The sequence below is a fragment of the Rhinolophus sinicus genome, chromosome X (assembly GCF_036562045.2).
Source record: "Rhinolophus sinicus isolate RSC01 chromosome X, ASM3656204v1, whole genome shotgun sequence".
NCBI classification, from domain to species: domain Eukaryota; kingdom Metazoa; phylum Chordata; class Mammalia; order Chiroptera; family Rhinolophidae; genus Rhinolophus; species Rhinolophus sinicus.
Genome location: NC_133768.1, coordinates 3,307,075 through 3,319,219, shown reverse-complemented (window position 1 = coordinate 3,319,219; position 12,145 = coordinate 3,307,075). Strand labels below are relative to the sequence as shown.

General features: G+C 48.7%; 1 long non-coding RNA gene across 16 annotated transcripts in view; it reads left to right on the top strand.

The window, feature by feature from the left end:
• LOC109435144 (uncharacterized) overlaps positions 1–12,145 on the top strand; it is a 278,364-nt gene that overhangs the window by 174,246 nt on the left and 91,973 nt on the right. For all 16 annotated transcript variants that reach the window (XR_012493457.1, XR_012493462.1, XR_012493461.1 and 13 more), the window contains one exon: positions 6,459–6,681. This is a non-coding gene — a long non-coding RNA (uncharacterized LOC109435144). The remainder of the gene's footprint in view (positions 1–6,458; positions 6,682–12,145) is intronic.

Sequence of the window (12,145 nt, the reverse complement as noted above, 5' to 3'; positions counted from 1 at the left end):
TTTCAAATGCAAGCACAGAGATCTAGATATTCTCTCTCTCTCTCTCTATCCATTATCTGTCATCTGTCTATCTTGTATTGATTTATACCTATGTCTGTGTGTGCCTATATATATGCTCAGAAAGACTTAAAACCAAATATCGGGTCGCTTGTATCTAAATAATTTGATATGACTTCATTAGAAGTGGAACTTAATTGTATTATTCTCAATAGCAGTCCTCAATAGCAAGGCTCAGCTCAGTGCCATGTGTGTCTGTCTAACACCGAGTCTAGGACATAAGAACGGCCAAGCATAGCCTCGGGACAGCCACACGGCAGGACTTGCACTGTCTACGTGTTGTGCACCTTTGGACTTGCCAGTGTAGTGAAGAGCGACAGCTCTCCCCTGCTTAAAAATTCCCGAGATAGGCCCTCCAGCATGCCGGCACTGTGGGGGACGTCTTGAAAGTCAGGAGAACCTGTGTCATGGGTTCTTTTCTCCCCCAGACCTACTCTCGTCTCCCCCTCTTGCTGTGTCTCATAGAAACTTTGCCTGAAGAGTCCAAGACCTCGGTTGGCATCCCACACACTGCAAGGCTCCCGGGGTGTTAATCAACTTGCTTCCTGTACCTGCCATCTTACTCCTTGCTCTTCTTGGCAAGACCCTACGAAAGCCAGCTCCAGAGTCCCCCGACCCTGTCACAGAGCCTCTAAGCAGAGTTCGTCACTCTCCCCTCTGTGTTCCCGTGACATTTCATACGTGAACGAGTCACCATCTCCGTCCCCGTTTCATAGCTCTCGACAACGGGGCAAGAATCTCAGCTGGCCGTACACCATGTGTCTGTGGGTGTTGACAGTGCTCTTGGTTTTGTGTCAAACTGAAGGATGCGATGGATTGGATCATTTTTTTGGCACCCTCGGTGTATATACATATATTTATTTATTTTAGGGGGAAAAATTGTCCTGTCGTATAGTATGTAGCTTTTTCAGACTTTAGACGTTTCATTCAAAGCAACATAAAGGGGCTAGCTGAAATTAAAATGGGACAACTGTGTGAAATTCGATTATGATATATTTTGCCCTTATTTCATGGGGGATAAGTTTCACACAAGAGGTCGAAACCGTAATAACTCTACTGTTCTCTCAATTTGTATCACTTGTATTTTATCTTTTGTCCTTGGTATATGCATAGGGTGCCAAAAAAAGAAGTATACACATTTTAAGAAAGGAAAAAACTGTATTAAAACTGTAATACTCAATATATACTGATAACAAAAGATGAATACAAGTCACGTGTGACTTCTGCAATGACAAGAGGTGATCAAAGTGGTTACCATCAGCGTCCAGACACTTCTGATGACGGCGAACTCCTGCTTGAGCCACGTTGACCAAAGTGTCCGCCTGTGTACATTGTTTTGGCACCCCTGGTATACATATAAAAGCTGTAAATACACATCACTGACAGAAGTCTCTCCCAGGGGTTAATGGAGTAAGGCTCACCTACCAACTGCCAATGGGAGCAATTTGAGGGGCACACAGAACAATCACCATGAAAAGTACTTTCTTCCTGGTTGGTGACATCCCACAAGTCTTCCTGGGTACATGCTCGCCTTTCTATTAAAATTCCCATTTGCATTAGGACCTTATTAACTACAGAGCCAGAACGTGAATGTGTGGGGGACATTCGGGTCCATCGAGACAAAACGGTTTTTCCCTTCTTTAAAACCCCGAACCATTTTTATAAACTGGCATATTGCACAGAACCCTAACACTGAGACATCTCAAAACAGAGCCTTTCGGTTTGAACCAGAAGGGCCAATACATGGTATTTGTGTCCCGTACAGTATGGACGGTGCCCCTGCTGGTGGCAGCAAGATGGCACCTCCTCTGGGGCCTCACCTCATGCCTTTGGGGGTCGTGCACATTAGTCTGTGCCACCTACACCTCCTTCCTACACAACACGGGAAAACCATCGACTTCAGACTCGCGTCTTCACCTTACCTGCGTCAGAAGGAGTCTGTGAGTTCTCTGAGGCAGGACGTCTCATAAAATGTTCTTGGGGGCGGGGAGTGGCCAAAAGAATCCTACCATGTTCATGTGCAAAGCAAGATGTGATTTAGTATATAGACAGGTATACCTGGGGCATTAACGTTTCGTGGGGTATTGATTAGGGCACTGTGTCAGAAGCCTCCTTGGGACTCGATAATGGTGATGAAAAGTCCTTTGTCTGACACCACAGCGCGTGTGGTTAGCTGTGACCGCATACTACCGCGTTTCCCCGAAAATAAGACCTAGCCCGGCGGACAGTCAGCTCTAGTGCGTCTCTTGGAGCAAAAATTAACATGAGACCCGATCTTATTTTACTATAATATACGACCGGGTCAATATAATATAATATGATGTAATGTAATGTAATTAATATAAGTTGGGTCTTGTTTTACTTTAAGACCAGGTCTCATATTAATTTTGGTTTCAAAAGACATTAGAGCATTAGAGCTGATTGTCCGGCTAGGTCTTATTTTGGGGGAGACGGGGTAGGTGGCTTGCAGTGAGAATGCCAGCTGCTTGGAGAATTGGACTGACGGAGAAGAAAGAAGTAGTAGACAGATTGGGGCCGAGGCTCTACCAGCATAAAATGGAGCTCGTGAATTGTGCAGTTCTGGCAACACAGAGGAAAACAGCCCTGTTTTTTGTTAACATTGCTCTCCACCTGTTACTGCTCAAGGACGTTTTCCCAGCACTCCAAGACGTCTTGACCATATCCCATCGCTTTCCAGACAGGTCCAGTTAGGAGAAGTCTCACTTTCATAGTGAAGTCTCCTTGTCTGGTATTAGAAATGTCCGCCCAGTTGCAAGTTTGGGTCCAGCACGAAGCTTCCTTTCTTCCCCGTAGCCTGTGGCTCCGGGATGTGCAGACAGAGGGTATACGGTTCAGCTCTTCCCTCTGCCTCTGCCTTTCCCACTTTGCCTCTTGCAGATTTGGAACAGGAGAGAGAAATATTTAAGAAGGGGGCGGAGGGTGGTGTTGGTTCATGGCACAAGTCTTGCTATTTCAGGACTCTCTTTGCTTGCGTTGGCTGGTGATCAGGGCAGGCTTTGTGGCAGGTGTGTTTGAGTGTGCCGTGCCTGTCTTTTCTGGAGTTGCCCATGCCAGTTCTTGGAGAGACCGGGGAAGGGGGACCCTCAGGATTCCACTGTTGCCTGTATGGGCGACACGTTCTCCAGCTCGCCTCCCACGGGCCTTCCGCCTCCATCCTGAAGCGTCCCCCCCCAGCCTCCCACTGCGGGAGCCCTCTGTAACGGTCCCACTGGGACACACTGACTAAGAAAACAAAGCCCGGTGCCCCTTCTCACTGTCCATGTGACCTGCAGAGAGCTGTGTCCTTGGTGTCCCCGCCTGAGGGGTGCCGGCAGCCCCACCCATGCAGTGTCTCCTGACGTGGCTCTCCCAGATGTCTGCGGCCCTCAGCGTCTGCCAGCCCCTCAGCGGGCACCACCCACAGTGTCCCTGTAGACCCTCAGACTCTCAGGGACATGGCCAGGCTCCCAAGGAGTCTTGCACACATAGGGACATGCTCAGATGGCAGAAGAAGAAGTCGAGTTCTGCGCATCCGAAGGCATTCCGTCAAGATGCCCGTCTGTCACCCCTCAAGGCCTGGGAAGGACTCTTGGAACTCCCCCCTCACAGCATGACATACCGGACGCACGCTCCTAATGCCACAAGACGTCTCTTAGAGTGACAACCCATTATAAGCACGCAGCCCGTGAACCAACTTCCCTGAAATTTCCAGTCTTCTCATTTTGATGGACTGGAGGTGGGTGGTTGGCAGGTGGTCACGAAATCTGCCATTTTTACTGTGCGTAATAAAAGGCCGGGCTCAGAAATCCTTCCTATGAATGTGGGGGCACTGAGTGACAGCTGCCCTCAGCCCCATTCAGCTCCCAGGCATGCTGACATCCACGTGTGGCAAGCACTGCTTTTCACGTCAAGGTTTGGATGAAAGCATTGAACTCTGCCTTACGTGAAGTGTTAGTTATGGGTTGCGGGCGAGAGAATGACTTGCCTTTAATTATTTAGGCCCCGTGACTTCACTGTGAATTTCCAAAGCCAGTTTTTAAAGACCTTCCCTTATGCCACCTGGAAGCATTTGAGCCCATGGGCCAGTAAATTCTAAATTGGTGTAAAAAAAAGAGGTTCACTGTACCCCAGCTAAGTAAACTTCTTTTTATAGTTGTTGAATCTAATGTATAGGGTGAGCCTTTGGGAATGGAAATAGCACTGTACTCGTCACGCACGCTGAGTTAGGGTTCATCCCGAAGGAGCCCAGCCTCCGTCCACGGCCCACACACAGGGCAGAGGGTGGCACCTCCGACCTTGGGACTCTGGTTCCACACACGCTTCCTTCTCACCAGCAGCACGTCCCGTAGAGCCCAGCTCATTCCAGCCAACTCCGTGGGCTCCCCTGAGCCAGCTGCCTCTGGCAGTGCCCACCTGTCACTCTCCCGATCCTGCAAACCAGCTTCCCTGAGTAGGACCTGTCCCCTCAGAGCCACCACGTAGCTGCGATTTGCAAGACAACTCTTAAACTTCAGCACAGAGGGTGTTCCTGTGTCCTCACTGCTTCTTCCAGAAGCCACTGTGTCTCCAGGTTGGCAGAACGACCTCCGCGAGACCTGCTCAGTGTAAGACACCAGTCCCAGGGGAAGGGTGCCACTCCTGCAGCTTCAGGCCTCGGGGACATCTGCTCTCCTATCACGAAAGTGTTCGGAGAGAGCTTTCCTTGGGGACCCTCCGATCCCATCCCAGGATGCAACCCACTGTCGGTCGTCTCCCCCACAGGCACCACTGGGGTCCTTTTTTCCTCTATCTCCTTTAGGTGTTTTGTTTTATTTTTTAATCTGACTGTAATGATTGAGTTTCTTGATTATGCCATGGGGGGCAGTTTTCTTCTGTGCATTGCATACGATTAATAGTTTATTTTGAAAGAAAGGTTTTTGGTTTGTTTTGGTTGGTTTGTTTTTTGTTTTGTTTCGTTTTGTTTCTCTTTTTAGCCTGAAAGGTTCCAGAGAAAATAATGGGTCGAGGTTGCTTCATTGCTCAGCTCTACCCACTGGAGAACGAAGGAAAGATGCGTTCACGATTGTGGTGAAATAAAGACAATGTAACTTCACGCAGGGCGTCCTTCCTAGATAGCGTCCAATGCAATGTTCTTTCAGAACAGTTGGAAGTGGTTCTCGTAGACACGAGTTCTTTTTCTCTTCAGCGAGCGCAGCAGGTTATGTAAGATCCAGGAAGGGAAACTTGCTTTGTTCCGAGTTAGGACTTGGAGAATGCGCGTGTCGGCTGCAGGGTCCTACACGATTTGAGTCATGTCCTGTCACGCGTCGCATAATCCATCCTTTTGTCCAAGTGGTGGGAAGCTCACTCTCTCATTTCTGTTTCTCGATCTCCTGATTGCAGCAAAATTGGCACCATCTGAAATGTCCCATAAGCGAATACCAGTTGAAACCTACCACAAAGCTGGATTGTGGGGGTCACTGCTGAAATTATCGGGATACTTTTCAGAGTATAGAAGAGGGGCTTTCCCTACTGGAGCCCCACCTTCACGAGCGAGGCCAGTCCACCTCATTTGAGAAGGTTAATGGAATAAGAAAACACTTACTCGTTTCATATTCAACTCTGGGGTGTGTGTTTCTGCAAGTAAAGGAAGTCTGCGCAAAAAAAAAAGTCTACTTTTAAGGAGCTATAAATGAATTGTTACAGATGGGCAAACGGAGAAGAGGCATTTTCTTGAGAGAAAGAGACATTTTCCTCCCAAATAACAAGCGATTCTCCTTGTTCTGTTGAAAGAAATGTGGTCAGAGCAGCCAAACTACTGTCAGCCACCTCGCCTGCCAGGGCTGGGAGGGAGGTCTCCTCCCAGCAACGCATTCTGAGCGACGTACAACGGGGGGGGAACTTGGCGGACCCTGAATATGGTCTCCTCACAGCTCTCATAAATCAAACCAGATTTGTCTGCGACCGTGGCATGGGAGAGGCCAAGCTCAAAGAGACCTGACGGAAAGTGTGTTTCCCAGCAGCGCAGCACTGCAGCCTGAACCTGTTCTTACACGGAAATGTTGGATTAGACGCTGCATGACATTGTTCTAATTAGCAACCTGCCAACCTTGGTTGTCGATGGGAGGAATGAGTTATCTAAGTTTCATGGGAGCTGTTTCCTTTTTTAATGAGGGGTGTGTGTGGACTGTTAATTTTATTTTGTAATCTCCAATGTTTACAGCGAAGGGTGTTGCCTCCGTATTGCAAATGGTTCCCATCAGCATATGCTCTGCTAATTCCAGAGTTTTTCTTTCAGGGGACTATTCATAGAGGTAATTTTCCATTTGAAGGCAATGTCTCTCCCACCGAGTTCGGTCATTGACCTGAAAATGCATAGATACGAACCGCCCCTGAGTCTTTCCCATTCTCCTGTTTTGCAGGTATCCTGGCATCAGTAGAGTTCCCCTCCCCCGATCTTTGGAAAGTCTCGCCGTCTGGGCACCACCTCTGTTCACCCAACAATGCTGTTTGTGTCTTCACCGCCGTCGCACAGCCTGGCACACACTCAGCTTTGCCTAGTCACCCGGGAGCAATTGTACACGTGCCAGATGAAAGCCAAGGTGAATGTCTTCCTCCCAGACTTGCTCGCTCAGACCCATTCCGGTAAGTGCATTCAGCGAGGCCGTTGGTTAAGAGGAGAGAGTGGATTGGAACGTGCGTTTCCGATCCCTGGGTCTGTGCTTGCTCCCAGAGCTACCTGTTGGTGGCGACTCAGTCGTCCAAATGGAGATTTAATAAGATGACATTTATCCGGCTGGACTTCTTCCAGTGGGCCAGCAATGGCGTCACCTGCCCGGGTGGTCACGCTGGCTTCCTGCTGGGGCAGGGACACTGCCAGGCTCGACCGAATCCTGGCCAGCAGTTTCAGTCTGACAGCCATTGCCAAGGAAACTCGAGAACGCCCCACTTTCCCCGGCCACATATGCTGAATAAAGTCTGTGTCCTCGGAGCTGGCATTGCCTCATGGAGGTCATTCACATGTTGATGAGCGGTGCTGGAGAAGTGGTCCTTTCCCTCGCCACAGCACTGAAGGTCATGCATGTGAAGGTCACCGGCGTGTCTAGGTGGGAGCAGAAACGAGGTCTGGCTAGGGGATGGGGGGACTCAGGCAGAGAGCGGGAGGGAAAACCCGCTGGGTTCAGGCCAGGAGGCTGGAGGTGGCGTTATGAAATGGGCAGCAGACGTGTGCAAGGCTGTGCCCCCTTCTGAGTGTCGCTGCTAAGACACGCGTGCGAGCACCACACGTTTTGCAGGGCGGGGGTGGGGGGGGTGAGAGTAGCAGAGGCCACTGGATGATTGTGCGTAAGGCTGTTTGCAGAAGGATGGACTGGTGGTGACTCACCCCAGCTTCTCGTCCCGCTTTCGGTCCACGGGGGCACGTACTGTGGGCACGTACGATTATGATGGATTAAAAGCAAAAAAGTGAGTTTGCGATGTTGAGAGAAAAGGCTGGACCCGACCGAGACTCATATGTTGAATGTACAGCTGGCTCTGAGCCGTTTCAATAGGCAAGGTCGCCCTCCCTCCCTCCCTCCCTCCCTTTCCCTCCCTCTCTCCACTCTCCTCCTCTCAAGCCTATTTCACTGGGTCTCTTTCGACCTCTGCTGTCCCCTTCTCTCCCCTTCCTTCCTCCCTCTCCGCACCTCCCTCCACAGCCGCCCCCTTTGCCTCCCCCACGTGGGCACACACACACTTGATCTTTTATGCCGTATTTTTACTGTACGTTTTCCGTGCTTACAGATGTTTAGATACACACATACTTAGCCTGGTGTCACGGCTGCCTACAGCATTCAGCACAGCAACGTGCAGTGCAGGTGTGTAGCCCAGGAGCCCAGGTGTGTAGCAGGCTGGAGTGTCTTGGTGTGCGTAAGTGCCCTCTGTGATGTTCACACGACGACGAAACCACCCAGCGACGCATTTCTCAGAACGTATCGCCGTTGTTCAGTGGTGCATGACCGTATAGCAAACTATAGACGCCAGGACACAAATTGGGTGCTTTCTTTCCTGTTTATTTTACGGTGGTTTAGTAATGTCGACTTTGCTGCTCTCCTTTGTTCCAAGAACAGTGTCCTCTTTTCTATTTAAATTGCACCATGGTATTTAACATCAACGGTAAAGCGCATAGCACACCCACGTCGTGAGGTTATTCTCGGAATCCCAATCTCCTGAAGGTGTAGAATTAGTATTAGTAGGTTATCCAAGCTGATTTTCCATCATATCTTTACCTATATTTGGGATCAAATTGGAACCAAATTGTCTTCTCCAAAAATTATCAGAAAATGTAATGTGTGCCTATCCCGATGGCATAATTTATTAAACAGTATCCTAGCTGGTGCCTTCTTAGTTGAACCTTCCCTTGGTGACTATTCTATAGAAAATAATGTAGTGGATCCTAGAGAGGCAGACTGGTTCATCACATCTTTTGCTGGTTCCTCTTCTCTGAGAGAATACCCATCGAGAGTCTGGACACACAATGGTTTGCTTTTTTTGATTATCTACATAAGGGATGGAAAAATACTGCCATTTGGAGAGTACGTCTGATGTAATGGGTGCTAGTTCTAGGTATTTGAATCCAATCAACAATAGCAAAATTATAACATGCTGTTACTAGCAGTAATGGAGATTCCAGAATCCGTGAGCTCTGTCGCTATGCAGGGATTAGTACTTGTTTCCTGTACGCGGTCAGATCATAAATAAATTGCATTCTGAACCACACAGTCTGTTTTAGCCTCTCAACTATGCTGTTTAGCAACTGAGCATCCAGAGATACATAATATGTGAACAATATGTGGTCGTTCTTGCTTTCCAATAAAACTTTATTTGCAGAAGTAGATGGGGGCCCGTATTTAGCCCAAGGTCCATAGCTAGCGGTCCATCATTTCTCTCCAAATGAGTACATCTCTTTTTTTCTTTTTTCCTTTGAGCTGTCCATGTTTTCCATCTTTCCTGCACTGTGCACAATGGTTCTACTTCCTCCCATACGGTTGCTCGTCAGTTCCAAAGCATAAAACCACCCTCATCGGTCTCTGCTGCCCTCATACTTTGTTATAGCAGAAATGTATGATCCTGTTCAGAACGGCCTATTCATCAGACTGTTTTGGGTTTTCTTCGGGGAAGAAGGCCTTCAGGTGTGATTGCTGGAGAAATCAGACAACTGGAGAACTCATGACCATGTGTGTCTGTTGCCAACACAGGGTGAGCTAGCCGTACCCAGAAACCAGAAGGGTAAGCGGCTAGTGTTGGAGTAGAGGTTCTGAAAGGAAAAGGTGACAGCTGCTCCGTGTCTCCGGGAGTTGAGAAAGAACAAAGATGATCGATCAGGCTTGTCCGCAGTTATTATGGGGAAAGCGTGACACCTGCAGCCCCTTTTTATAGGAATAAACACAATTTTGTAAATGTACACAGTTCAGGGAGGAATTGCAATTGTCCACATTCCTGCGCACGGGTTTTGCATTTTGAAATGGTAGCTTCTGCAGCGGGATAAACCTTCTCGCCAGAATAACGTGACGTGGCCAGCAGGGTTCCATGTGAAATTTCTGTCTGTAGCCCTCTGTTCCACGTCCTCCATGGTGGGAGAGGCGTCCTCTGGTTGATGACGCTGTAGATGCCTAATGTTAAACATGAGGAGACCTCATGTTCAATTTCAAATGAGGCCAAGAGGACACCAAGGTCAGTCACCCATAGTGGAACGGCTTGCTGTGTCCCTTTCGTTTTCTTCAATCCGTGTCTCCTAACTCTTGTCACATAACGTCGATGTTTCCTTCAGTTTATTTGCTTTAGCTGGTACATCCATGTTCTAAGACGCTGCTGTTCGCTGTAGCACACAAGCCCCTCGGATTGGATGTAGATTAGCAGCAATAATTCTAGCGGTGAAGGCTTTCTGAGCACTTGTGCCGGCGACGCTCTGAATATGTTCATGGATGACGTCGTTTAATCTTCTCTGTGTAAATACGGATGGGCAGTGTCACAGCCACTGTGAAACAAGGGCAGTAAGTTGTTCAAGGTTGTTGATTGAAATCAGAACAGTTCAACTTCATGAAGAGCTATAAACTTGATGTCAGACTCAGGGGGCTTCTGTGTTACAGAGCCTAGGGTACCAGGGATTCTCAAGGGACAAGGGAGGACAGAGCCTCTTGGCGTCTGGTCCACAAGGCTGTCTTGGGGACGTGGGGCTGACTTTGTGACAGGCTGAGGCCATCCTTGGGGGCTGCATCTGTTATCTGCTGCTGTGTAACAAATCACCACAACTGGGCAGTTTACAACACGTTTGTTACCTTGCAGAATCCATGGGTCAGGAGTCCATACGTGACTTAGCAGGGTTCTCTGCAAAGTTCTCACAGGCGTCACCCGAGGTGTTGGCCGGGGCTGCGTTCTTATCTGGCAGTGAGACTGGGGAAGGAGCTGCTTATACGGCCCTCGGGTGGTTGGCAGAATTAGTTCCTTGTTGGTGTGGAGCTCCAGGCAGAGTGAGAAAGCAAAACAGAAACATGAAGGTCACATCGAGGTCATTTCAGAGAGAAGCGAGCAGCCTTTGGCTGAGCGATTGAAGGAAAGAAGTTGGGATCGTTGTGTAAGCTACTAAATGTGTGATAATTTGGCCACAGGAAGGTGACACACATAGCAACCTGGATAGAACTTAAAAAGCACAGTTTGGGGTAAAAATATTAACGCATAATAGGATATATGAATATTATTTACATAAACACGAGACGCACATAAAATAATGCACAGTTCATAGAAACAGATGAGCAAATAACTCACAAGCCAGGGAGCTGTGTCCTACACAACTAGACTGAGAAAACAACGGCTTGAACCCGAGTTGGGGGGGAGGCAGAAGAACGGGGAGGGGAGAAGAATTTTTTTAAAAAAAGTAGGTAGGAACCCGTTCACCTTCAGTGTGCTCCTCAACCCATCCAGACAGCTCACTGCTCACAGTTGGTAATTGCTTTGTGCACGTTATCAGCTGCCCTCCCTGCTGACGCTCTTGTGAGTTCTCTGCTGTCCGTCCAGGTAGAAGAGGGCACAGAGACACCATTTTCCTTGTGAGGCCAAAACCAAGTTACGAACAATGAGTGTGTTTGGCTAGTGATGAAAGGAACTTCCAGCTCCAACCTTGGTAACCAGGTTCTCTGTTCGGGCTTAATTACCCTCACCTATGAAAGCTGTAGCAGCTGAGTGTGTTTATGCATCTGCCGGGTTCGATGAGTGTCCCCCCGTAGCACCGTGTTGGGGGGAACCAGAGCAAGCAGAAGCAAGCTGTGTGCGGGATGCAAACGGGGCGAGCCATGGATTCTGGAAGCAGACGCTCAGGCCCCTTCTGCCGGCTCCAGAAAGTCCCGGGCACTCAGTTTGTTCCCTGGCGTTGAAGAGAGCATCCTCCGAGCCCCCCGCCTGCCCTCATCACCAGAAGATGTTCGAGAAAATGAGTGAAGGACGCGTGTCTGCGTTTCTCTTTGCAGACGGGAGCTCTGAAGCAATGAGCACGTTTGCACTATTCTAAATGCCTTTTACGTGGCACCCTCAGGAAATACTGGAGCCACGGCTCATTGCTGAGGATGCTTTGGAAACCCAGGTCTGTTTGGGCTCCTGGGTCTTCGGAATGGATTCCTTTGCCACAGTGACTCATTTACTAAATCTAGATGCAGATTAGACAGGAGTTCCCCCCCGTGAATGTTTGGCAACTGGGGGCCTGCAGAAACTATCTGCACTCTTCCAACAGTTATTTCCCTCCCTTCAGCGTGTGCATCTGAGCTAGAAGACGCTGCCGGCTTTAATTAGGAAAAGTAGCTTTTGCGCTTAAAGATGTCTTCATTACCAATTAAGGCAAACTTTTCTGCTGGTGTTTCAAGCCCAATGTCCGTTCAAGCTGAGAGAAAACCCCAATAATATGTCAATGCAACGTCCCTTTTTTTCTGTCTGAGAACATAGCATTGTGCTTGTCACACAGAAAACAAAAGGTGACCTGAAAAGCAAAAGGTCCTTTCTCCGTATAACGTGGTCTTCAGTTGGGACGATTCATCTGAAAACAAATAAAACCCAAAAGGATAATTACTCAGTTGCAGGTATG